Source organism: Anser cygnoides, chromosome 16 (assembly GCF_040182565.1).
Source record: "Anser cygnoides isolate HZ-2024a breed goose chromosome 16, Taihu_goose_T2T_genome, whole genome shotgun sequence".
NCBI classification, from domain to species: Eukaryota; Metazoa; Chordata; class Aves; order Anseriformes; family Anatidae; genus Anser; species Anser cygnoides.
In genome coordinates, this window is record NC_089888.1 from 11,003,920 (window position 1) to 11,031,319 (window position 27,400).

Here is a 27,400-nt window from a genome sequence, read left to right on the forward strand (position 1 = left end):
GCCGGGGCTCGGCCCCTCCGTGCACGACCCCAGCGAGCCGCCCGGAGCAGGGGCTCTGCGAGCACCGCGACTCCCGGGGACCCCCTCCTGCCACGGAGCCGCCCCCGAGCCCGCCCCCGGCCCCCTCCGGACGGCAGCAGGAGGCGCCGGCCCCGGGAGGCTGCCTCTCTCCTTCCCTTCCTCCTCCCGCTGCTTCGCCCCCGGGGCACCGGGGGGCAGCGCGGAGCCCGGGCCGAGCCCCGCCAGCGCCCGGCTCCCTCCGGCCGCGCCTCCCAGCAATTCCCGTTAAACGCCGGATTAAGGGAAAAACCCCCAAACGCGAGAGTAAAAAAAAACAACCGCAAACCAAACGGAATTAACGCGGAGGAAGGTTTAAAGGAGGGGAGAAAAAAAGCGAAGCCCACCGGGAGCCCGACTCACGCGCAGCGCCACGCCGGCTCCGGCCGCTCCCGGGCACGCCGCGCCCCGCAGCACCCGCGGGCGGCGGAGCCCCGCCCCCCCGCCGGACCACGCCCCTCTCCCGCCAAGCCACGCCTCCTTTCTCCCCCGCCCCGCCCCTCCCGCCGACCGTACCACAGCGGCGCGGCGGGGGGGGGGGGCGCTGAGCAACGCCAGCCTCTGCTGCCCGCCCCGCCCCGCCCCTCCCCGCTCCGCCAGCACGGAGCTGTGCCCAGCGGGGTCGAGCCGCGCCGCCGGGACACGGCCGAGGGAAAGCGGCGCCCGCCCCACGCCGCCACCTCCGCCCGCCCGCTGTGCCCCCCCGCAGCCGGCGCGATGGAAGAGTCCGGCGCGGGGGGCGGGTGCGGCGCTGAGGGGAGGCGGGGGCTGAGGCGGGGCTGAGGGGCGGCGCCTCCCCCGTCAGCCGCGCGGCCTCAGCGCCCCGGAGCCTCATCTGAGCCCCGCCGGGCTTCGGCCGTGAGAGCGCGGCGGGGTCCCCCGGGAGCGACCAAGGGTCCCGCTGAGCCCAGGCTGCCACCACGCCGTGTCCCCAAGCACCACATCCCCGCCTCAAACCCCCCTAGGGACGGGGACTGCACCGCCACCCGCCGGGCAGCCCGCCACACACAACACCTCAGCACGCTCTCCGTGAGGAAGTTCTTCCTCGTGTCGGCCAGGCCTCCCCTGGCGTGACTTGGGGCTGCCGCCTCAGCCCCGTCCCTCAGGTCCCTCGTCACCTGGGAAAAGAGGCTGGCACCGCCTGGCCGCAGCCTCCTGCCGTGCCGTGCGGGTATTTAAATGGTCGATTCCACTTAAATGTGAGGAGAAACTTCGCGGTGAGGGTGACGGAGCACTGGGACGGGCTGCCCGGGGGGGGTGTGGGGTCTCCTTCTCTGGAGACATCCAAAACCCGCCTGGACCCGTTCCTGTGTGACCCGATCGAGGTGTTCCTGCTCCAGTAGGGGGATTGGACTTGATGATCTTCCAAGGCCCCTTCCAGGCCCTAACATTTGGTGATTCTACAAAACCAGTCTTATGGAAGGTCCCAGCCCAAGGCTTGCTGCTGCCGAGCCTGGTGGCAGTGACGCCGTGTTCAGAAGATTCCTCTGAAGACCGGGAGGTTCAGTTGCAGGAGAACCCCTAATGAGGCGAATTCTCTTGCCAGCATCATGACCATCCGGCGTTGGGGCATTCAGCTTTCTGACCAAAATTCACCACCCACAAAAGCCCCTGTAACATCTTTAACCTTCTGCAAAAGCAGGTGCTATTTGTATTAGTCCAGAGTTAAGTTTGCATCCAAAACAACTTTACCCAATTTTCTTTAAAGTCCTATTCATTATTGCTTAACAATCACTTTACGGTCTAAGGGGGGGAAGCAATACGAAAACATCTTTCATTATTTATTAAGGACAAATGATGCAGGGGTTCTGGAGGAGAATGTAAAGTACACATACTTTTCTGCACTTAAAACAATTATTTCTTATTAATAACCCTGCAGAAAGGTGTCCCACGGAGAGCTGCAGGTTGGATGCTTTTGAAGTTAAGTCTCTTGATCACAAAAAGATTTATTCTTTCCCTGTGACATTCCTAAGCAAAGATCCTGGGAAATGTTTTGGATTGTCATTTTTATTGTTTCAAAAGATTTAGGTCCTTGTCTGGGGGGCTGTCCCTGTCATGGGGTGGAAAAGTAACGTAGGGGTAATTACAGAAATTGAGGCCTCTCATGAGGAAAAAAAAAAAAAAAAAAAAGCTACGGCACTGTAAATCAAACCCGCAGCAGATATTTGGGAAGAGGATTGAGGATCCACAGAACTCCAGGAGAGTTCAGGTTGGAAGGGACTCTGGAGGTCTCTCCTGGGGGGCTCTCTGGACTTACTCCAGTTTAGCACCATGTCTCGCGCCCCGGTGGGTCCTTGTGGCACGAGCTGTGCCAGACGTGGCTGGTACATGCCGAGGAGATCCCCGTTCCTCCAGCCCACGCACACCTTGCTCAGTGGCAGCCATGCTCTCAAGCACCTGCACACGCCTCTTTGGTATTCCCTGCAACCCTGCGGTTGCGTTTTATCTCCTCCTTAGGTTATCGCTAGGGCTGTTAGGACACGTCCCTGGGAAGATCGCTGAGAAACACTCCTTGTAACTGGCCTCCAGGTAGGGTACAACCCACCCCAACCCCTTTGGAGCCCAAGCACTCAGCTCATTTTTCAGTGCTGTACAAAGCCCTCCATCCAGCCCCAGCTTGCATGCCAGGACACTGTGGGAGACCATGTCAAAATCATCGCTGGCCCCAAGGTGAATGGCACCCGTGGCATGGGGTGGGATCCCATAAGGAACAGCAGATGATGCTCCTCGTACGTGTCTGCTCCCTGCATGGCCAGGAGGGGTGGATGGGGGACATCTGAGCTCCAGAGCTGTGGATCTGGTACGAGCTGCATGGCTGCTGGAGCTCCTCTAAGGGATCACAGCCTGCAGAAAGCCGCTGAAAGAAGCAAGTCCTCCTGTGAGACCCTTTTTCAGCTCCTAGTTGGACAGTGGTACCCTGGAAAGGAGGTGACTGTTCCTGTTTATCAGCATGGATTGCTTGCCCAGGACACTGAGTGTGTGGCTATGAACCTTTCAGACATTTAACCCTCTCACCCCTTTCTTCCCATGGCCCTGCTTTCAATCTCCTACATTTGATTCTTGTGCTGGGAGATAGAGAAATGCCAGTGCTTTTCTTTCCTTCTCTTTTTTCTCTGTTTTTAATGAATTTTTCATTTTGTTCCACCAGTACAGAAAGAATAACAATGAAGCAACAGTGTCAACACAGAAAAAAAAAAATCTCCAAAGTCACACCGTGGCCAATCTGCAGAAACAGTAATAGATTTTATGAATCCCACTAAAGAGAATTGTTAGTGGAGGGGGCTAGGGGTGCATCTCAAAAGGTCCTAAGTTATTTGTACTTTCCCCACCATGAAACCCTGTTATAAGCAGCTATTTGAAGAACGAGCAAAAACGATCCATCTGCAAAAGAGGATTTCTAATAAAAGGGGAACAAAAATATACGGGTGCTTTATGGAGTTTAAAAAGAAAACAGTTTGCCTAAAAAGGCAGCTCTTTCACTGGTTGCTCTGGGTGCTGGGTGATGGATGCTTGCTGGGGCTGGGGATCACAGCTGGACTGAATGGGCCTTGGATTTTGTCTACACTCGCAGTCCTGCTGTAGTCACGCTTCACAGAGTCTGCCCTAGTGACGGGTATGCCTCCAAGTGTGAACAAGGTTCTCTTTTTATATGTCTTTTTTTTTTTCTTTTTTTTTTTTTTCCAGGAGGCGTTAACACCAATTTATGAGCTCAGTGGGATGACAGAGACGGGTGAGCAGCACTGACCTTGGAACTTACCGCTGTCAGATTTCTTTTTCCACCCCGTCTCAAAGTCACTCTAAAAGCAATAAAAGGATGTTGGAAGGGGGAAGCTGGGGCTCATCCGACTTTGTGTTAACAGAGAAAAACTCAGCGAACACAGACACAAAAAGCAGATGACGCTTGCATGGCCCTGCTATACGCACACAGCTGCCCTCATGGGGAAGGAACACACATTTTGGGTCAGTCCTGCACAATGCTGCTGCCGCGAGTGCAGGAACGCCTGCGCAATATGACATTATTACTGGCATTATTTTTTTGTTCCTGTGTACACACCGTGTATATCCAAGTGTTTTTCCTTCCAGGAACTGTAAACTACATGTGGCTGAAGATGGTCTGAAAACAAAACGTGTGCTTATTTTTATGTTTTCTTACTGTTGTCAAAGATACGCTCTTACACACTTGCTCCACCTCACCCACGATATGCACCAACTCATAAGGTGTGAACGTGAGAGCAGGAACAGGATTCTCTCTGAAAAGAAAGAAAAACAATTAACATGGTAGGGAGTGGGGAGCAAATAAAGAATATTACTTCCAAGGATTGTTCAAAATGAATCTCTTTGCCTGGACTTTGGAGGTTAAACAATTGAGCTGAGAACATTTCCTTCTTAAAATCATAACACAAGGTGCTTTTTGGCCCAGAAATGCTGCTCAGCTCCTATACTGGTAACTGTTTATGAGTGAAGGTGACTGGTTTAAAGGGTTGTGCCAAGGGAAGGGAGCAGTTACACATGGCAAACTCCTGCCCAGGTCGCACTCCTCCTCCCCTGGATGCTGTCTGGGCACAAGCACCAATAAATCTGTGACTGGGGTGGGTATCAGCAGCGTTTCTGGGACTGACATTTCCCATGTTTGGTTCAAGTGCCTGACAAATGACAGGGCATAGAAGCACAAGAACAATAATGACTAAATCTTTTCTTAATAGTCTTTCATTATTAACTGTCTCCGGATTTATTCATCACTCAATGCAGGAGAGAGCAAGCCAGACACGATGCTGGTGTGAACTCAGGCAAAGTTTCTGACTTTACTGGAGCTGTCTGATTTCCATCAGTGCAAATCTGACCTTGCAGTTTGCTTCTCTTCCATTACGTACGCTGCCTGCAGAGGAACACTGGCCATATGATGCTCTCACTGCCTGCTGGCTCATAGCTGCCTGGTCCTTCTCCATCCCTGGCTCCCTCTGGGATGGCAGCTGCACGCTGAAGAGGACAGTGATGGGCTCCTTCTCTCCACGCTGCCCCAGGCTGCTCCCAAGGAAAGGGGGGCAAAGTAGCTGGGAAAGAAGAGCACTGAGGTGCTGGATAATCCCCATCAGTGTGCTGCTCTGTGCCTTTTCCATGCTCTAGGAAAGGAATGTAAATATGCTGGATGAGGCTTTATTTTCCAGCACTTTAAAGCAAGAAATTAGAAATTTGGGGGGCAGTGGATAAAAGAAGAGGAACCTGACAGCAGAGGTCGGGTGCTAAAGCATATGGCCAGCAATCCCACTAACTGCGAGAGCCTGCGCTGACGCTTTGCAAACTGGTACAGCAGCAAGGAGACAGAAGTACAGAGTGGCTCAGGGCAACGTACGTCTGCCCCAGTGCAAAACCCAGCACCCCCAGGCAGCGCCTCACAAACTATGCGATACTTGCACCCACTCTAAGTGTGGGATCGCTTTTCTAGGCAGACCTTAATTTATGTTTCCCTTAGCACTTCTCCTTAAAAAGGACAGCTTCTGCTGAAGTTCCCACCCTGGAGTTCCCTTTCTTAGTTGGACCACGTCCACTTGTCAGAGACCTGCTATCATTAGGTGCCCAGCTGGAATCCCACTGAAATGCTTTAATTAAAATGGACATTAAGAGCTCACTTGTTCAAGCCAAAGAACATTAGGAGGAATTTAAATGAAGAGGTTTTTAAATCTATGGCATTTGTTCTAATGAGAAAACACTTTCTCATCCTGAGTGTTTCCTAATTCAAAACAGATTGCAAAGGCTGTAAGTGAAAACAATTTTTCTTAAAAAAAAAAAAAAAAAAGTCCTGTAATTAGTAGACCTAACTGGCAAATAAGATTCATTTTTTCCCTACAGCTTCCACATCAGCTTGAAAGCAGGCAGTGAAAAGCAATGTGTGGGTGCGCCCACACATGTATGCATTTTCTCTTAGGACAGGTAACAGAACTCACAGAAATTGCCATCACATCAATCCCAGCATCAGAGGAGGAAACCATTATGCAGGATGCAGAGCTCTCCTGGTCCGCCTAATGAAAGGCGTATTGTTGCTGCTGTACGCTGAATGCTGAGGAAGAGCAGGGAAACAATCTGTTTGCAACAGAGGAAAAACACTTCCAGTAATTTGTTGGAGCAGGACTACTTTCATCTGAAAACACCAAGATAATGAAATGTAAAATAACAGCAGAAAGAAAAGTGTGAGGCCTCAAATGATGGTGACTTGGGGATCAAGTAAACCATTTCAATGTTGTTACAGAGATGCTAGGGAGCTGAAATACAATCCCTCTCTTCACGGTCTATTTTTTAAATCCTAGTCCTTCCCCTGTTCTGAGCTTTTTTTAAATTTTTATTGTTTTGTTTTGGTTTTTTTTTGTTTTGTCAGCCTCCTGTATTTGCTGACCTTCTAGGGCTGGGGCCCATCTCCCTCACATTCATTTCAGTGCTTAGCGCAGCACTGAATGGATTTTGTTGATGACAGAGTACCAAGAATAAACAATAGGAGTAAACTATTTTTGGTAACTCACAAATACTAAGGGAAGGAGAGAAGGCAAGCAACCAACCTACTTACTTGTGAAAACTGTTGTCTGCTTATTTTTCTATACATTTCACAAATGAAAATCCTGAGCAGTGGAATCTGAGGCAACCTGCCTCTCCCTTGGCTGTCTTTTATCTGTGTATTTCAACCTCAGCATAAAGCAGTAAGGCAGAAACCTGCTGGATACTTACTACTGTACGGGGAACACCAGTCATCCATGGTCCATAAGGACTTTCTCCTTTTCCCTAGAAATGAAATACTTGAATATACCAGCAGAAATCCTTAATATATCATCAATTCATCAGTTCTCCCAGTCTCTGCTATGCTGGGACAGCAAACTCTGTGACTTGTGACAGCTTGCCCTGTTCTCTCCTTTGGGTCCTCACTTTCATGTTTTAATGCCCTGTGACCAGAGGCAATGCAGGGCTGTTTCACATGCAGCACATCTCCTCTGCACTATAGCCTGGGGATTTCTGAATGAAGGCAAAGTGTTCTGGGGTACTCAGCGGAGGAGAGATGCATCAGCCTGAATCCAGCTTCCCACCTCCTTCAGATTTTGCAGAAGTTGGCTCCAGATTTAATTCCCTGGCAGTCATATTTCTCTAGTGGGAAAAACAAAAATCTGGATCTGAAAAGCCACATCCTGAAGCCTGGATGAGGTATGAAGTTTGTGGCAGGTATCCACCTTTAGTTCAATGCACGATGTTACCTTCATTAACAAAGAAAGCAGTTGCATGCAATATTACCCAGGCCTGGCTGGCTGTTGCTATTGAACGGACGTCAGTGCCAGTGGCTCAGACGGACTGCCCTTCTGTTGCTTCTGGCTGGTTTGGTGTAAATACACTAGCATAAAAGGCAGAGATGTTCCCAGAAACACCTACTTTTAAGTGTGTATCTGTAACTTTCTTAAAGTGGCTTTGAATTCATCCTACTGAGTATTCACTTTGGAAATATGAAACACGTTACCCGTAAGTCCAATTAAAACAACTTTGGCTTTAAAATTTGGATACTCATAGACACCTTTTTTAAAGAATAATCCTTCGTTGGCTTAGATGGGTAAGAATTAACAAAGATCAAGGGACTGATACCCACTTACGACAATCGGTGACTCAGCTTAGATCTCACTCAGTAAATCACCTCAAATACTGTGGAAAAAGATGGAACTGTTCCGGAACATCTGCAAAGAAAGAGAGAGAAAACATGTCCCCTAATTCAGTAGGAATTAATTCACTAGAAGTATGGGGCTCCTTAATTTTTGGATGCCCAATCAAGCACCTCCAGCCATTAGACAGCTTTGAAAACAGATCTCTTAACCCTGACTGTCCCCTCTGAAAGCCCATCTACACCTCCAGGCAGCTCCACTGCTCTTCTTCCAATGTCCTCCCCCTGCCCTTTTGACTCTGTCACCATGGATGACCCTCTGTGGTTAAAAGCTAAGGATGTACCATGTTCAAACACAACATTTGCTTCTGGGTTGGATGTTCTCACTCCTGACTCGTCGGGCAAGAAGACTGCAGAGCCCCAAGGGTCCAACTCAGGTCTCCATCGTGTAAGTGAGCCTGCAGTTGCCTCCTGATCCAGTTGAGAAGATAACGACGTGCCCGTGAGCCCCAATGGGACCAAGGCAATGCTGTGAAGGCTGCCAATTTCAAGCCTGTTCTCAAACAGATAGCAGGGTATTTCACCTGCAAATGCCTAGGAAGGCACATTGGGTGAAGACTTGATAGGTGGTTACAGGAAAGATTTAAGGATCTAAGCTTTGAATTTCTGCCCTGCATTTCTTGGCCCAGTCTGCTCCAGCCCTGCACCTGAGCACAAGGAGGGGGCACTTTGTGCCAGAGCAGCGCTGGGTTGAGGAACAGAGACCTGGCCTCTGCTTCTCAGATTTATCCAGTGATAGTTTGCAGCCACGTGGCACAAAACAAGGCTGGACCTGAGTTTGGGCCCAGGCCTGTGCTGGCAATGCCATGAGGTGTGCGGCAGACGTCAGCAGCAGCCTCAGGTTTCTCCTAGCACTTGGCTCGTGCAGGACCTGCTCTTACAGGTTTAAACTTACCTCACTGAAAAGAACACAACCAAGAAACTGAAAAGAACCCAGCTAAAATTTACTTCAAGGAGAGGGTAATCAAGAGAAGGTCTTTAGGCCAGCATCGTGGTGGCCCCTTCTGGTTAATCTGGCTTTTAAAATGTGTCTTGTTTCCTGCAGAGGCTGCAGGGCTTACCTCGGCTGTGCTGAAGCCTTCAGCCCCCACCGTTTTCTCCCACTGGGATCACTTGCCCACCGCAGCCAGGTGCCTCCTGACATAATATCAGGGGCCCCTACAGTCCCCACCTCACGGCCCTTCTCCAGGCTTCGGGTCCTTTGAGGGCTTGGCTTTGCACATGCTCTCACCTCTTGCAGCCTTTTAAAATGTCCGGTGCTAGCGCTTGGTGCTGAAAAGGGCTGGCTTCCTGAGGGCTGAATGGCACGCCTCAGCCTAGCTGGTCCCCCTCGGCTCCCTGTTGAAACTTCCACATTGTGGGTAGATAAGAACCGATCTGAACAAACTGATTTCTTATCAGTTTGGGGTCCGATTCTACGCCCGTGCTACTGCCTGATACTTTCCTTTGGAAGCTGCCTTGCAGGAGCTGTGGGGACAGCTCACGGGCTGTCTTACTCTAAGCAAATAAGGGTGGCAGAACTAGGTCTGCTGAAAGGAAGACGTAAATGAAATTCACCTTCCAGCATTCACTGCAAGTGAGGCTGATCTGCATTTCTTATACCAGGCAGAGGCTACAGCTCAGATGCTAATTTTATCTTGCTGGCTTTGTAGCATCCTTGATCTTCAAGAGAATTCAAAATAACATGTACCAAGTGTATAACTAAGTCGTTTTAAAGATGTAACTGCAAAGTGCATGGTGCTGCTCAAGGGGAAAGAGCTGCTGTGCTAAACACGGGGTATGAAGTCAGATCATACAGACAGCCTGAACAAACGGACTCTTTTAGGGGTTATCCTCACAACTGGGCTGTTAGGGGAGACGTCGCTGTCCATCTGCCCTACAAACCCACCCACGATGGTAGCGTATAACAAGGCCAAGCCTCTTAACAGGCTGGGACAGCAGGATCCCTTTGCCGTGCAGACACAGGGTGGTTGCCTGTCAGAGCCATCACAGCCGCTTTATGCTACATCGGACACAGCTATTGCAAGAGACCCTCCCCACCCTGAGTGTAAATACCTGCTGCCAAGTGCTGCGGGGTGGGTGGGGTGCTCGTCGCTCTTTGAAAATGGGCAGCACCCCTGCAATGGGCCAGCAAACCCAGGGGAAGGAAGACGCATGGGGAACCAGCTAGTCCCACTGCTCTGTGTGCTGGCTGGGGGTGCCCTCAGAGGGAAGGCACCAGCCCAGGGGAGGTGGGTCTGGAGCGCTTTAAGCCCTGCCAGCAGCTTGTCAATGCGGCTCCTGCGATCAAAGCTCGGGCTTTTCTCCCCCGCGGAGCCCCAGGCAAGGCAGGATTTTAGCATGAGCTGTAGGGCTTGATGCTCAGGTCCCTGGTGGAGCGTCAAACCTGTGCTACACTGCCTGTATAGACTTCTGCTGCAGTGCTCTTCCAGGCTGTCTGGAAACAGCGTGGGCTGGTAGAGCAGGGCCAGAAAGCAGGCAGAAGCCAGGCAGAAGGCAGGGGACCCCAGCAGTGAGTGGTGCCTGTGTTACAACCAAGATCCCAAAGAGCACAAGGGCAGTAGGAAAGACAGAAGAAGGTGAACAGGCAAGGCGCCCAGGCACCGTGCCAGCTATCTCGCTGCCCACACGGATGCCCAGCACTGCTTTGGCTGCAGGGGTGGGGTTTGGGATAATGCAGGCACCTTCCTGAGGCTGTGGGCAGACCCGGCAAGGCAGCTGCTCTCAGCGGTGTGAGTGAATAATCCTGCTCACCCCATGGGGCCGCTCAATTTAACTGTTACAAAACCAACGTGGATGCCAACAGCACAGCCTACCAAAACATCAACATTGCTGCTGCTCAGCCATTGCTGCTGGCCCGACCATGTTTTGTGAGCACGACGGCAGTTACTTGCAGGGATGGGACCTGATTAACCTCACCTCCAACGTCAGGTCACAGATGAGATGGTGAAGAGCCTGGGTCGCCAACAGGCATGGTTCCAACCCCTTTCTCCAAGGCTGCTGCTGCTCTCCCGGGAGCCCCCCCTGAATTATTTCCTCAAGCTGAACCAGGCAGAGCTTTCTGGCAGGGAGGAAAGAGAAGATTCCCAATGTACCAGGGAAATGCTGCTCTGGGGGGCAGTCAGAGAGAGACAGACATTCTTTCTTACTCTGCTCCCCATTCACCTCCATGCTTATTTTTGAGGTTGTTTGGCCATCTTCCTTCCTTCTTAGCCAACACTGCTATCTCACAGGCTTATCAAACATAAATGCCTCCATAAAGCTGGGTCATGGACACATCCAAGGAGCTGTGCCCTCCTGAAGATGGAGGTGAGGAAGGATCCGATCTGGCAGCACTGACACCTAATCCCCACACCTGCAGAGCCGAGGTGCACCTGGGGACATCTGCCGCGCAAAGGGAACCAGGATGCTTGCCAGCAGGGTTAGACTTTGCCCTGTCTGTAAAATGAAAACAAGGAACTGGAAAGGCTACTGAATTGAAAATGAGAAAGGTTTGCTCAGTTTTTACAGTGCTTGGAACAAAAGAGGCGAGAGCTAGCGATCCCCTTTCTGAGCTGCTCGTGCCTTCCCCACCACCCGCTGCCTCTGAGCCTCTGCACGTCGAGGGGACACGCTGCACACAACGGCGCTGGGAGCTGCAGAACTTCTCTTTTTGAGCTCACTTGCACCCAAAGCCCTTCCTCTGGTCTCTCAGTTCCTTCACAAAGCAGTTCCCTTACTTTCAGAGCAGTTGCTTGTTCCCATTCCTAATGAATCATGCTGCTCACTTGTAAACAAGAACCTTATTAGCTCCACAAGCATGCGTTTGTTTCTATTTATAACTTTTCCATATCAATATTTGAAAGCACACTGCCCTATGCTGAATTCTTTCCCTTTTTCCCTCCCTGCTGCCTTTTCCATCTTTTTTCTCTTCCCTTTTTGTCCACAGTTTGCCCTCTCCCAGGTTTATCCATGCCAATAAAATCAACCATAGATTTTATGCTTCCTTTGTTGGCTTGAATTAAATAATTGGCAACTTTCTTTCCAAATTATGTTCATTAAAAGGGGATCTTCATATCCCTGTCTAGGTTCTAGTCCTTTGCATGCATTAGAAATTGGTGGGAACTGAACATACAAATCCTCCAGGCAGATCTCAGAAGGTCTACTGTGCACCTTGCTTTGGAGAAAGCCACACGCCTGTTTGTTTACTGGATGCTTCTGTACCTTGTATTTCAAATTCCGGTCTTAGTAGTACAGGGAATCAGTGTTTGGTGGCTTAAATACACGAAAACAAGGTGCTGCTTCCCTTCTCCCATCAGCTGTATCCAGGGACAAGACTTCAGTTTCCTTTATCGGGGGTGCTAGGAATAGCGTTGTAATGTAAATAGGCACTTACGGTATTTCAAACAAGCACCTGCTTCATCACACTGCCTAATGAGAGCGCGGACAGAAATGCAGTGAAAGCAAAGGAAGGTAAGACTACTATTTAAGCTAATTAACAGCGAATTAAATTAAACTGACACACACATATATTTTGGGCTTCTGCATCTAAGGAGAGAGAGTGCTGCAGAGATTTCATTATTCACATTTCTCATCATCTATTTTTTCCCCAACATCTACCTACCCAATTACCTGGGGAAGGAAGAAGGAGAAAGACACTAAGGCCAATAAGATAATTCTCATTTACATAATAATTTTTCTGCATTGTGTTTAATAGTCTGTGAGTAACTGTAGAAGAATATATAGTCCATTCTTTAAAAAGCTCCAATGCACTAATTGAAATTAAATTACATGGAACTCAGTATCTGTCCTCTGTTCATTGGGAGATAATATGCAAGCCACAGTTTTATGTGTTATTATTAATATTGATAGATGAACCACAGTACTCACCACAGAACCACTTCCCAGATGTTTTTCCCCTTCCTTCAACTGTAGGTGAGATGAGAATGATGTTTTTCCCCATTAAAATATCTCATTTGATGCGCCCAGGATTGCGATCCTTTAGCATTCAAGACAGTCATCACTGCAGGTAGCAGTGCCTATTTGCAGCATTAACAGTGGGTAATGCAACTGCATTCTTTTCTCACATTATTTTGCATATGTTATAGCTCAATTAATCTGTCAGGGTGACATTTCCATCACAAACAAAGATTTCAAAGAGAATTTAACGCTAAATTGGCAGGCCTGGAAAGTGAAGTCTAATGTTAGGATCCTCGGAAGAGGTAAAACATCAAGACGCTTCCCCTGCCTCGCAGCAGTCACACGAGGTGCTGGTGCTTGCGGGAGATTTGGGCTGTGTGGCAGCTCGCTCCTTGCCTTCGCTCCGAGGCTGTTAACAAGGGAGCCAATTAGTGCCAGTTGTTACGTGAGCACTTTTTCCACCAGGAACTGGACTGAAACCTTTAATTCATTTCACATGAATTGTTCAAGCACGGAAAAATCCACAAATTCTGAGGTTTTATGATATCCCCATAGATTCTATTCTTTAAGAGGTGTCTTGCCCTTTTAATGGTGAAACTAATTTTCTGTATCTAAATACCAAGCCTCCCTGAACTACCTGAGCTGAAGTGGCCTCTTTCTCTCCCTGGTGATGCTGGGACCTTGGAATAACAAAGTGCCAAGGCTGCCGTGGTGGTTTCACACTGACGGGCAGCCATGCTCCACCACACCTCTCCCTCCCTGCCCCTCCTCAGCAAAACAGAGGGAAAAAAGATGAAAAAACCTCATCGGCTGAGATAAGGACAAGGAGATCGCTCACCAGTTACTGTTGGGGGGGAAAACAGACTCAGCACAGGGAGATTAATGTAACGTGTTGCCTGTTGGCAGCAGACCAGAGCAGTGAGAACTCAAAGCAAGCTAAAAACGCCTGCCTCCCATCCACCCTCTTCTACGTCCTCCCCCCGAGCAGGGGAATGGGCAATGGGGGCTGCGGTCAGTCCCTGACAGTTTGTCTCCACCGCTCCTTCTTGGTCACTCCCTGTCCCTGCTCCCCGTGGGGTCCCTCCCACGGGATGCCGTCCTTCCCGAACTGATCCCATGGGGGCTGCCCACAGGCAGCAGCTCTTCAAGAACTGCTCCCACACGGCTCCGTACCACGGGGTCCGTCCATCAGGAGCAAACTGCTCCAGCACGGGTCCCCCACGGGCGGCAGCTCCTCCCAGACCCCTGCTCCTGCATGGGCTCCTCTCCACGGGCTGCAGCGTGGAGATCTGCTCCATGTGGGACCCATGGGCTGCAGGGGGACAGTCGGCTCAACCGGGTCCTCTCCTTCTGTCCTGGCACCTGGAGCACCTCCTGCCCTCCTTCTGCACTGACCTTGGTGGCTGCAGGGCTGGGTCTCTCTGCATTTCCTTGCTCCTCTCTCCCAGCTGCTGTTGCACAGAGGTGCAGCAGCGTTCCTCACCTCGGCCCTTTTGGAGAAGCTGGAGCTGGCTCTGCTCTAACACATGGCAGCTCCAGGGCTCTGTTCGCAGAGGCCACTGTCACAGTCCCCCTGCTACCAGCACCTCACCACATAAACTCAACACAGGATGAAGAGGCCCTCCTTCACCGTCTCCATGTGGCTCACCTGAGCGCTGAGCAGGTCCTGGCGAGGAGTGCCGCCCAGTCCTCACTTCCATCCTGCATGGGAGGGACCTCGATATGCTCCTCTGCATCAGCGCTGCCTTCCGCTTGGACCTCTTCAGGGTGAAAGACAAGAGAGGCTGTCTTTTCTCCCACAGGACTACTCCAGGACCTGCTTTCTCTCCTCCCGCACACATCCTAGCAGGTGTAAGGCAGACCTCTGCTCTCTGAGGATGCAGAAGGTCCCCCAAGACTTTGCAGAACCATCCCAGAGGATGGTTTGCGATAGGCAGAAGTCTCACCCACACCAGGGAGTCCGGCTGGAGGCACAGCAGCACTGAATGGGTCAGCAGTCACAAATAGGGCTACAGGGGCTGCACAAGGTGCCCCCTGCAACTCCCCTCCATCAGCAGGGCTTGGGAGTCATCACTGACTTTGAAGAAGGCTGTACCTGGTGTGGGTTGCTAAGCCCTGCCCTAAAGACTTGAAATCTGCTAGAAGGGTGAAATTTCCTTTCAAAGAAACTGATTCATCAAAGCCTGCTCATGCACTAGCGGGAGGGTACCATTTTCCATCCAGGTAAACGGGGCCGCAGGCTCCCCCCGTGTACAGATGAGTCACCAGACGAACGTTCCTGAAAGTCAGAGCACGTTCCTCCTGTCAAAGACTTTACATTAAAGGCAGTATCAGAGAGCACAAAGTGTTTTTCTCGGGACACATATCACGTCCTGCAGCTAATTAATCCATACATTTACGAAATAAATGCTTGACACTACACACAGTTCAACAGAGTTCAGGTTATGGAAGAAAATACCAGAAGAGGAAACCTACACATCTCTGGTCCATAACATTTCTCCTTAGCAGCAAATCCCAGAAAGAAACCTCAGTTGTTTTATTTCTTTTTCCCTTCAGTAAAATCCCATATTAACCTGTTTTGTATTATCATTGTTATTTTACTCAGCCCACTGACCTTGTGAATGTGAAAACCCCACGTGAGGACTCCAGGTCCTCCAACACTGACTTATCAGGAGTTCACTTGGGAAAGGCCCTCACTCCGGTGCAGCACGCGGTGGAGCTGTGAGTGTTGGAGTGCAGAGGGACACGATGCAGGACTTGTCCTCGAACACACAGCGGTGGGGCTGAGTGCCTGGCTGTACTGGGTCTGGCTGGGATGGAGTTAACTTTCCCATACAGCGCTGTGCTCTGCACTTGTAGCTGGAACAGCCCTGGTATCACCCCGGTGTTGTGTCTGCTGCGGAGCAGGGCTGGCACCGCATCAGGACTCCCTCTGACCCCCCCAGGGGGTGGGCAAAAAGTGAGGAAGGAACGTCACCAGGGCAGCTGACCTAAACCAACCAAAGGGATATTCCACACCATATGGTGTCACACAGCAATAAAAGGTGGAAAAAGGAAGGAGAGGGGAGGAGTGGGCTCTCGTTGTGAAAACGCCTGTCCTCCCAAACACCGGCTACGTGTGTTGAGGCCCTGCTTCAAGGACGTGGTCAAGCATCACTCATTTGTGGGAAGTAGAGAGGAATTTCTTTCCTCTGCACTTCCACACAGCCTTTACTTTTTTTTTTTCCTCTTCCCCTCCCTTTTCTCCTTTCCCCTTTTTTCCCTTTAGTTAAATTGTTTAATTAATAATAATCTTTCCTTAATAATTATTTTTCCCTTTAATTAAATTATCCTTATCTCAACCTGTGAGTTGTTCTTTCCTTTACTTCTTCCCCTCCTCTTCCGAGAGGTTGTGGGGGAGTCCAGCTGCCTAGCACGGTAAAACCACCACACTGGCTGGCACAAAGAGGAGAAGGATCCGGCTGGTGGGCAGTGGAGACGCAGCACTGAGTGCTGGTTCGCTCAGGTGCAGCTCTGGGCTTGGGCTCTCACACCAGCACCCCACGGCTGCCGCAGCAGCAGCACAATGCCCTGTGCAGGGCTGAGCCCCTTGTCCTTTGGAGGATTTCCAGCCCCGTTGTGGGAACGGATAGGATGGAGAGACCTGGTCAGCAGAGAGGATGGCTTTTTAATGAGAAGATGGATCTTATATAAGCGACTCGCTAACTTCCCCAGTCTTCAAGAAAAAGCAAAGTGGCAGCAAAGGAGATTGGAGACTACAGCGCAAAAGGGAAGTAAGGCCCCTGCTTGCTTCAATCCAGCTTGTTACAGCAGGTGCTACAGCCATGGGCTGTCTCTAATAGCACGACTGTGGGAGCTGTGCCAGTTCAGCTAATGCTCCCTGTAAGTACTGATGATCTCTGCATCCAGTAAAGCCTTCCACTCTATAGGCACCTCTAGCAATGGGCAGAAAGCTGTGAGCTCTCATGATGAGAGAAACTAAGCAAAGCATAACAACATCCCAGGAACACAATGATACTTGGCAAGGGGGAGAAAGTACAAAGAGGTAGCAGCCTGGAGATCTCAGAAATGGCAGCAGTCGTAAGTGTGACCCCAGTGGGCTCCATGTCATGAAGAGTGCTGCCCCTTGCTTTCCATAGCAAGCAGGAAAGTGCTCTGCTTAATTCTCTGAGTGAGATTTGGAGACAGTAAGAATTTATTGTTCATTGGTTTTATGGTGCTTCTGTAGGTTCAATAATTCAGTTTATAGCTGTATTGTGCAATTATATTGCTCATCGCCTTTGTCAACAAATCAGGCTGTTCACAGAGTTCTGGCTTGACCGTGTGAGGTTTAAAAGCTGACCAGATAATGAGGACAGGGAAAAGGAATATGAAGGATAATAGTGCTGGTGCCATTTCTTCTCCATCAGTAAGTTCCCCAGCACAGGGACCTTCAAGCTCTCGCACCTGAACCACAGGCTCAATCTTGATGGCACCTGAAGGGAAATGAAGTGCCTGGCCCTCAGGCACCCCTCAAATGAGCACCCCATGAATGGGCACCCCCCATCCTGGGGCTGCAGCTGCCCCTACACCTTGCACAGGTGGGAGCTGGCTGGGAGCCGAGCCCAGCTAAGGGGGCTAAATGCAGCCCTGCTGCATCCCCTCAGCGTGAGCCAGGGTTTCACTGCAGGGAACGCATCAGGTGGCCAGCAGGAGTGGAAACAATCCCCTATATCACTGTGCATCAGCTACATCCGTGCTGCAAGCCCTGACTTGCAGGGCAGCCCGTGGGGATGCAGCTCCCACATCGCTGCCAGCAGCTGCTGGCACCGAGGGCAGGCAGTGCTGGAGGAGCTGCCCTGCATCAGCCGGTGCCATCGGGGGCTGGCACCGACAGCGGGTCTGCGTGGAGTGCACAGTAAGGTGGGAGAAGAAAACTTACTCTAATAAATACCCCAGACTCATCACTGACATGATGGGTATTCAAGCAACTATTTTTTTTTTTAAAAAGTTTCCCAGCTCTCAAAGGCACGACTTGGTTGAAAAAGCTCTAGCTTCTAGTTCTCAGCAGCAGAGTAAATATATCTTCTATTTGTGTTCTCCAGTCAGCTATGGAATGGATTTAAGAATGGATTAATCTAGTCTTGTCATTTCTAAGTTCAACAATGGTTAGTCTACACAAAAGACCCCTGGAGAAACAAGGAGATACTGGCCAGCACCTACACTTGCACTCTCCTTACGCTGTGCATGCGATGAGACTAACCTGCTGTGCAAGGGAAGGCAGCTCTGATGCATCCTGAGGGCACGGATAGACCCTGAGGTCAGGAGTCAGTGGGCTCCAGCTGGTACAGCATCATCCTGAGCAAACACACACGGCTCACTGCACCTTTCCTGCCCAGGTTAGGCAGGCCAGCATGCAATGCAGATAGCTGGCAGCACGCAGGGCAGTGGAAAGCCAGGACCATCCAAAGGGTCTGAGTAGTGCTGCTCAGAGTTGCTACACTGCCTTCTGCGTAAGGACCTCAAGAGACGGGGGAGATGGGGCACGGAACAGATCTCTAGTTATTCCACGTTCCTTAATTATTTCATAATAGCATCTTTAATGCATCTTAGAAGCTTGGAAGGATTCCTTTCATGCCTAATTGCAAAGCTTTCTGAGAAAGCAATCACTGCTCAGAGGCATTTTCCAAGGATTTTTGTGTCTTTCGCCTTTGTAACATCAGTCAAGCAAACCACTATTCAGCCGTCTCTGTAGTCTGGCTCCTTTTTAACCTCTCCTGTAAAACCCTTGGATATTATTATCCTTTCCCTGTTTGTTCATGTCTTACGAGTACAGATGCTTATTTGGAGCTTGCATTAGTGCACCCGCTACACAAAGACGACATGAAAGGTGCAAAGAGAGCAGCTAAGTTGAAAGTCTCTTGGATGGGCTTGGAAGTTATTTGTTACCAAATGAGAAGCAATCTTTCATCTGCTTTCACCTGGCACCGCTCCGGAGTGCTGGCGAGCAGAGGAGGAGGGCAGGCATCCAGCTGCAGGTGAGGAGTCTCTGCCGATGGCTCTGGCTCGTGTCAGATGGGTGAAGGCTCCCCCAGGGAGTGCATTTGAACACTTTATCCCCGTGCTGCAGCACTACAAAGGCTCACGCTGAGCAGAGGCATTTTCACCATGTCAGTCACTCCTCCTGGCTTACAGGAACACTAAAGTCAAGTCTAATACCCCCGCTGCGCGCGGGCGCGCTCGCACACGGCGCCAGCAGCAGCTGCGTGCCTGGCTCCCCGGGGTGGCCGCAGCACCAGCAGGAGCCCCAGCCACTGCGGGCACCTACTGAACGGCCAAACTACAGGAAGAACAAAGCTCCCCTCACGCTCAGGTCAGCCCGGCACCAGGCCGGAGGGAGAGGCAGGGCTAGCTGAGGAGGGGCACGCAGGCTGCGGGAGCCATCCCCACACAGGCGGGGACGTGACGTTCCCCATCCCTCACACCACAGTGGCATCGCAGACCTCCTGGGAGTAAACACAGCAACCATGACCTTTCGAAGCTTGTCTTCCTCTGAGCAATAGTTGTCTCTAATCACACAGCCATTAATTGCTCTGTAAGAAGCACGCTGCTCAGCCAGTGGGAGTTGGACACAGCGGCTCCGCTGCCCAGGAGGACGGCTCTGCTCCCGCCGCACCGGTGGTCCTGAGCCCAGAGACACGCTCTGCGTGGGGCCAGCCCCCCTGAAAACAGAGGGGTGAAAGGGGACTGGGTTACTACATCTTACAATGATGGCGCCCCAAGGGACATTAACTCCCCTCCCAAACTTCTCATTTAGCTTTATTTGTCTGCATTGTGCCTGGAAAGCCAGCTGGTGGCTCCTCAAAGTATTTCATGAGTACTCCTCAAGAGCTGCTGGGTCAGAAGCATCCAAAGAGCCAACCTCCATGCCTGACCTGTGTGCTCACACTTATCTCTGCAGAAGAACACGGAGACCACATTCAGTTATGGTGCTGGCAGGTGTGTCACCTCTCCCTGTAAGTAAACTCTATGTCCCATCACAGGTGCAAACTCAAGTCCAGTTCACAGCTCAAAGGAGGTGGGCAGAAACTTCAGTGCGTCCCGGCATGTACCATAACCGCGGGGCATGGCACTGCTCTTGCTTCAGCCCCTGCACAGGGGCTCAGAGAAGGGGCTGGTGGCTGTACACCACCCTGCGTATTCTCCTGATCTATAGAAGCAGTGATGATGGGGATTTTATTCTGATAAGGTGCGGATGAAGCATGGGGAATTGTGGTCACTCTGATGACCCTTGCTGTACATTTAAAACCCAACCTGTAGCATTGCTTTTCCAGCTGCATCTTTCCATAAATGACAGAGCAAAAGCAAAAAAGCAAAATACAGGAATCATAAGAATGGCAAACCCACACTGGGTCCTTGCACACAACCCAGGGAAGTTTGAGCTGTTATCAGACCATTGCTCTGCCATGCACAGGGCACAGTGACAGTCAGCCCCTTTAGATTTCCCTGTGATTTGTCAAAAGAGAGAGCTGATCTGCTGCACAAGGTGTCACACACACACCTAACACACAAAACCACAGCTGGCACACGCTATGCCTCTGTTGAAACCACACACAGAAGATACATTGCTAGCAGTTATGCTCTTACAAATACAAGCTCAGAAAGCCAGGATTTTGAGAAATGTTCTTGGGACAATAAATATAGGTCCACCAAGTATTACTGCTTTACATCTGATGAGGATCTCCTAATACTCTCTCCCTTCCCCATCACCACCTGGCTGGGTTTCCTGACGAAGCTGCACAGCAGGTCGAGGAGGAACATCCCTGGAGATGGCCACTGCCATCTGACTTCTGCTTCTCCAGGCTGCTCATTGACTCTGCCTTCCAGGTGCTGCTAGTCTGCCCAGCTATGGTTTCAAAACCCAAAGGAAAGGGTTTTTTTTGGTTGTTTGTTTGTTTTCCTGCTCAAGCTTTTTTATTTCTTGTTTATCTGTTCATTTTAGTTTGGAAAGGAGACAAAGCAAGGCAAGGCCTCCCCAGGCCTGCAGGGCACGAGGAACAGTGTCAGTGCCAGTCTCCCAACCCCGTCAGCATTGCAACAGCCAGGGGCACTCAAACATTCCATGAATGCCAACTCTTTACCTCCTACGTGAGACCAGTACCACACCAGCCCATGGGCCCTAAGGCAGGAGGGAGCAGTTGTTGCCATACTTTGAGCTTTTAGCCAGGGCCAGATCCCAAAACCTCTCATTTGTCCAGGACTTTTCATCACAAATGTGGGAAGCTTCTCAGCTGGCATGCCTTTGTGGGCTTTGTCAGTCACCCTAATGCTCGTGCATTGTAGATCTGGTCCAGAAGTTGAAATAACAGTAGGCAGTGGAATTAGAAAAAAAGGGAAAGAACGTGGTGATGATATTTGAAAAATGAAAGCATTCAGTCACGAGGCCAGAAAGATTTGCATCAGAGGGAGCTCGGAATAGAAGTGGAGCATCACAAGTTTTGGCCACTGGAGTACTACAAAGATTTAACAACCCTAGTGTTTTCACAGCCAGCTTTAATAGCCAGGTCTTAGTCTCTTTGTTGTTACTCCGTAGTCAAAGCACTTCATACAGATTTTTCCTCTACAAGTCCATCAAGTGCTTCACCTGGACCAGCTCCAGGGGAGAAGGTCCCACCAGACTTCACAAAGCTGGTTTTGGAGAACACTTAGTTGAGCAAGATCTGCAGGAAGCTCTCCACGTATATTAGTGTCATCCTTCACCTTGATGATAACTAAAAATAAAGTGCTGCAATAATCAACTAGATTGACTAAGACAGATGCAGCTTTTAACATGTGTACTGTAATTAACTTACACAAGGCTAGAAAGCTCCATCTCAGCCTCTTCCCACAGTGGAGTAAGTTTGGCTTTCTAATAATAGGAGCTGGTAACACATGTTGAATTATAAAGTAATCAAAGTTGGTTTTGGCAGGAACAATCTAGATTTGTCGTGCTTCCATTTAATCTCCAAGTCTGACAGGCGCTCATTTCCCAATGGACCTGCTGCTTTGCTCTTAGCTCCTTCTGAATCTCTCTTTTCTGGCATAAGGTAGGGCACAAATTCTTCATGCGGGGTGGGGAGGATTGCTTTCTCTGACTGTCCTCTTGACAATGTATGTGCTGACTTGCTCTCACTTGCCATATGGTTTGCACACATGAGGTAGGAGCCATACACACACATCGCGGCTGATCTGGATGCACGTTATGCGTGCACACCCACACAAAAGCTGGCGCAGCTATAAACCGTACACTTCGGAGTGGCCTGGCCCTGAACTGTCACATATGGGATTACACAGGGCTGTCTGAGCATCCTCTTCCACTTTTGCAGCCCGCATGCATGCAATATTGTGCAGTATCCTCTCACTGCCTTTTGCTGCTGCTTGCATGGACATCCCTTGTTATTCTGGGACACAGCGTTGGCAGTAAATGCACTTCCTAGGTTATCATCTTTCTTCAAAAATTCTCTCCTAGTCTCAAGTTTCAGATCGTGAATCTGATCGGCCTTAGCACCCTTCATGGTATCCCAGACATCTTGGGATCACCTCTGGTAGCACCGGCTCCCTCCTGCATACCAGACCTTCTCCCTCTATGACTCCTCAGCTGTGCTCTCCTTTCTTACTCCCTCGTCCCTTGCTTGGCCAAATTGCATCTCTAGGCAGTGACTGAGCAGGACTGCTGTTCGGGCAGCCAGTCTCTTGCTGTCTTTGATCTCATCAGCTCAGCAAACTTCCACACTAGCCAGGTGACAGGAAGTGTCACTTCGTGTAGGCTAAACCCCATCTTGAACTTTTGATTTGGGATACTAAACCATGTCCTATGCCCTCTCACCTTCTTGATAGTGTTTCTTGTCAGGTTAAGAAGCCCATAATGCCCTCGCATCTCTAGTCTTGTCACAGTGACCCTCCCTCATGCATCCCAGCGTGTGCAGAGCATCCCAGAGGGAACACCAGAGCTGTTCCTCTTCATCTCACCACTTCAGATCAGCTGGATTCACAATAACTGACCCTCATTCTACTTACACGTTTGCTGCTTCCATTTCCCCATGCTCTTAAATTTGCAGAACGATTATCCCCATCTGACCCCCAGTTCTGCGCAAACAAAACGCACCTCCACAGTAATACTCGTGTACTACTTGTGTGTGTGTACCAACACCCGTGAAAAGTCCTCATTCCTGAAGGGGCATCCCTAAGGCAGAAAAGCTCAGCTGTGCTGGGCCAGGAGCACGCTCATGCAGACAGCCCTCGGCTGCAGAGACTGCGCCTCTCAAAGCCAAGTGCTCAACAAGCACCACGTGCAAAGCCTTCAGGTCACTGCATGCACAAGGGAGCGCCCTCCCAGCCTGCTGCACCTCCACAGGTTCCTAACTCTGGGGATGCCCAACTTTGCAGACCTAATGGGGACAGCCAGCACCCAAAAACCTCGCCTTAGAGTTCTTTCAGATTTTAACTTGGAAGTGAGCAACAGGGAGTTTATTCAGATGCAGCTGGAGCCTGAACTTGCCTTTTTTTTTTTTTAATCTTGTCTGGATGAGAGAGAATTTTTGCCCATGTCCACAATGTGTAGCCCTGACCTGGCTTCCCCAAGCACTATCTGTCTCCTCTGACATTTCTGACATTTGGGGAGGTGGAGATCCACCAGGCAAACTGTGCCCCGCATGGACAAAGGTACAAATGGTATTTTCTCACTGCCTGCTCCAGTGCAGACTCAAATTCAGCTTCGGATTTGCTTTGGTGTGAGATCTAGCCTACCTCTTGCCACTTGCCTGTTATTTATTCTGTCTGGCCGTTATGCGATGCAGCGGTCACTCACAGCATATGTGCAGTGCTGAGAAGAGGCAGTCAAAGAGGAGCGGATGGAGTAAATCAGTGTAGTTTTCCTTCTGATGTATTAAATAAAAAAAAGGCATAAAGCAGAAAAGCATTCTTGTAATGGGAGAAAAGGACACACGCAGAGATGGAGAGGCTGGCTGTAACCATGTTAACTAAACAAGCCCTGAAGAGTTTACTGTCCCTCATGACTTTCATCCCTTTCTGTTGAGCTTCCTAATGAGGACACATGACTTTGCTTCGCTCTCAGCTGAACTGAAGTGACGTGATGCAAATCAGGTTTGCTCCTGTCTGCTTTGTGCATTAACGGCAGCAACAGGGAGGTTGTATCCCTGACGCCCTCATTAGATGCAGCACCACCAGCCCTGGGCAATCTGGTTGCTTGCTTCACTGTGCTCAGGCGCAGCCAAGGAAGGAGGGCTTAGCAACAGGGCCTGAGTGCTCTGAAACCATGGGAGAAATGAGCACCATGAGCAGGCACAAGTTTCTCAGCTGGCCCCAAAAGGCAACAGCTCCCTTTGCTGCAGCAGCCTGTGTGCTGGGGAAGCAGCCCAGAGGTCTTCTGCTGTGCATCAGAGGGGCTCTGCGTGGTGCCCCTGCTACAGCTGCCTGTCCTCCCCCTTCCCCGTAGGACAGAGCAACCTCATGGGGAATCCAAAGCCAGAGGACCCTCTGCTTCCTGATCCAGCTTGCTCCTGTGCTTCCCCAGGGCTTTATTTACAGCTCTGCTCTTCACCACAGATGAGTGCTGTGAACTGTGCTGTAATCTCCTGCAGTTTTCACTGAGACAAGGAGCAACTGCCTCATGTGAGATAAGATGGTCAAAAAATTGGAGAAAGATGGAGAAGTGAGCACACCATGTCCCCACTGCATTGTCAGTACCCAGAAGGTGCCTTTTCAGGTCACACTTAAAACCAAATGCTGCGTTTCAAAGCACAATGCTTTGATTCAGGCTAAGCACACACACCTAATTAAAACAAACTGGTGGTAGTTTGCATGTAGCAGATAAGGAAATCTTGAAGATGGTCAAGTTGCATGGCATAGAACTTGACTGTTACCCAACATACAAGGCGCTGGACATTTCTGGTGTCCCTTGGGGCACAACCAGCAGCGCAGTACCAACATTTGCCGTACTGCAATTTATATGCATGATTTTCAAAGGTTCTTATTTCAATTGAATCAAAGCAAGTTTGCATCCAAACATTTCTACCTGAGAAGTCTTTGCATAAGTAATGCAAATGTAACTCTCCCAGCTCTCTTTCAAGCTGGAAGAGAGGAGCAACACTGCTGTTTCCTCAGATTTGTGCCTTTGAACAAAGGGTAAACCTAAAAAAACTCCAGCCCATCCAAATGAAAGTTAGATCCATAAAGGAAAAATCTGAAATGGAAACATGTAGCAGAGACCCTGGATGCTCTGACTTGGTTTTCCAAATGGTGCCAGGTAGGGAACACTGCTCTGAATGCTTGTTTCAGTGATTTCTAGAAGACAGCCCACACCTGCAAGTGTAACGCACACGTGGTGAATGCCCAGGCAAATGGCCATTTTAACATTCACCCATGTACTCTAGCTCTTTATTGTAAGCTGCTGTTTTCCCTCACGCTTCTCACTGCACGTTAGCACAGTTAGCAGGAAAGTGGTGTTAAAGAGGCTGACCAGGCCAACGCTGGAGCTGGAGCGTTTTGTATTCAGTGAGACTCTTCCCCTCCAGTGATTAAGAGCAGCAGGGAAAGCCTGCTTACCTGGACCAGAATATTTCTCAGACGAGCATAGTCAGGACTGGTCCAGGCAGCTGATCCAGAAGGAACCTCATGGCCAAAGGGAGGGCACAGCCCTGCGCAAGCAGTACCAAGTCACAGCTCACTGGCCTGGAGTTGGTGGCTGCAGGGGGAAGAGGCACAGAAGCCAGTAAAAAGGAAAGGGAAGAGAGAGCAGAGGCTACGCTGGTGGGCTGAACCATCAGAGATGGCTGGGGACCAAGAACCAGTTCAAGGACAGGCTGGACCCCAGACAGTCCCATGTTCCCAGAAACAGGGATCTCACAAAGTGCTCCAATAGCAGGGCAAGGGGCAGCTCCCCAGGCTGAGCTAGGACAAGAGACTTGCCAGCACCAAGAAACAGCAAACTTGGCACTTGGAAATGCCATGTCCGGCTGCTGCAACAGGATCCCCAGCCCGGAGGGTACCAGAGCCCTATCGGTATTCTCTACCACACTCTCACCCAGGCATAATCATAACCTCTGAATACTTGTTCCAGTGGAATTACCCCTTATGTTAAGATTATAGCATGCAGCTGTAAATGCAACAAAATTTGGCTGGCTGCTTTTTCTGTAACTCCAAGTTCTCAAAACGCAGTCAAAGCCACTTTCAGCTAGTTTCACTTAAAGAAAGTCTAGCAAACCTGTGAGTTACACACAAAATGCAAGCCATAAACCATCAAAGGTTCTGTTAGAGGGTTGGTGAACTTTAGCAATGCCTTTGATGAAAATGGTCTGAGTTTCAAGTGTGTAATGAAACCCCAAATCATTCAAGTTTCACATGGTTGCAAATATTTCTCACAGTTCTGATCAAAGGTGCATTCAGCAGGGAAGAAGCTTTGATTTTGCAGTACAGGGGATGTGCTGAAATTTTCAAAGCCAGGCCCTGGGATTTAGATGAGCAGTTCTTCTTGGAAGCGAAGCTGCTAAACTTAGCAACGCTTAGGGGGAAGTTACATGAAGACGGCATATTTGGATTACTCCTGTTACCCCTAACCCCCTTCCCAGGGGGGACTCTTAATCCCCCACGCTGACATTCAGGAGGCTGCATGCCCCCGCAGTGTGCTCGGGTTCAGCAGCTGCCCTCCCTACATATCTATTTCTAATGCTCTTCCCTGATTTCACTCCATCAGCTGCCGACATTCCTGCTCCGCAGCACTTCCGAGGAAAAGCTCAAGTATGTTTTGAGGAAGAGGCGTTAATGCTGCAGGACTAGTTGCTGACCCCCACAGTAACAGGGAGATGTGGGGGCCATGCAGCACAGCTGGGGAGGTTTCTTCAGTGTCTCTATATGACCCCACCACCTCCCTGGCCAGCACCACCCTGGGAGAAAAGGGAAAGCAGCTGCATCTTTCACTGCAAATGACAAGACCCAAATCCCTCTGGAGCCAGAGGCATATGTAAATGTCTGGTTTTAATACCTCTGCCTCGCTGTGAAGTCTTCATTTGTGACAAAGATTTCCATAGCAACAGACTGATCTTGCTAGGAGGACTGTGGTCCCCTTGGAAGAGCAGGTGGAAGGAGGGAATAGAGGAAGCACAGTGCTGCACAGAGAAGTGGATATGGGTATTTACGTAACCAGAGTACAGGCTTCAGCACTTCAAAACTTCCCCAAAAGAGTATTCACCAGAAGGACTATGCAAAGGGCACTCTGAAGGCATTACACTGGGGCAAACGAGACACAGACTCTGCACAAGCCACATCTCCCCACCTGGAGCACAAGGATCCTGACACTGCTCTCCTCTGCTGTGACTCCTTGTCTCCGTCAAGGGACCTGTTACAGGTACCAGAGGCCAAGAAGCAGCTTTGGGTACTGCAGCCCTCCAGCTAGAGGTATGCAAAGCAGAGGAGAGATTACATACCAGGCATCAGCAGGTGCGAGCTCTTATCGCAGCCCTGCCAGATATTTGCTCTATCCCCAGATCACCCTACTATCCTATTTCTGTCCTCCACAGGCAGCAGCAACTAACACTGACTGACCAGGCTGTTCCATAATTAGGCACAAGCTAATCAATGTTTAGATACTGCTTTTAAATCCTTAGCTACTTGGCAGTATGGAAATGCAAATCTTTATCATGCTGATACATCCAACTCTGTTAGACCAAAGACACATTGCTGGGTCCACAGATGCTGTTTTTCCCGAAGAACAACCCATTTCACAGG

The 27,400-nt window shown here is 50.1% G+C and overlaps 1 protein-coding gene and 1 long non-coding RNA gene across 12 annotated transcripts in view; both read right to left on the minus strand.

The window, feature by feature from the left end:
• RALY (RALY heterogeneous nuclear ribonucleoprotein) overlaps positions 1 to 522 on the minus strand; it is a 119,697-nt gene extending 119,175 nt beyond the window's left edge. The window contains exon 1 of one of the 3 annotated variants that reach the window (XM_048072514.2): positions 421 to 522. The gene's annotated coding sequence lies outside the window, so the exon portion shown is untranslated. Of the gene's footprint in view, positions 1 to 404 lie in introns of all 3 variants that reach the window. The other 2 variants (XM_048072513.2, XM_048072516.2) reach the window with 2 other exon arrangements.
• A 3,450-nt stretch (positions 523 to 3,972) lies between these two features.
• LOC125183795 (uncharacterized) lies at positions 3,973 to 12,027 on the minus strand. Of its 9 annotated transcripts, none has more exons than XR_010825353.1 (6): positions 10,661 to 12,027; positions 7,718 to 7,757; positions 6,772 to 6,825; positions 6,000 to 6,112; positions 4,899 to 5,177; positions 3,973 to 4,307 (listed from the first exon to the last, which is right to left on the minus strand). It is a non-coding gene; the product is annotated as an uncharacterized lncRNA (long non-coding RNA). The 9 variants fall into 9 exon arrangements; XR_010825351.1 differs by having other exon boundaries at positions 6,000 to 6,135; positions 7,677 to 7,757; XR_010825354.1 differs by lacking the exon at positions 10,661 to 12,027 and adding an exon at positions 8,803 to 9,010 and having other exon boundaries at positions 6,000 to 6,135.
• Between the last annotated feature and the right edge of the window lie 15,373 nt (positions 12,028 to 27,400).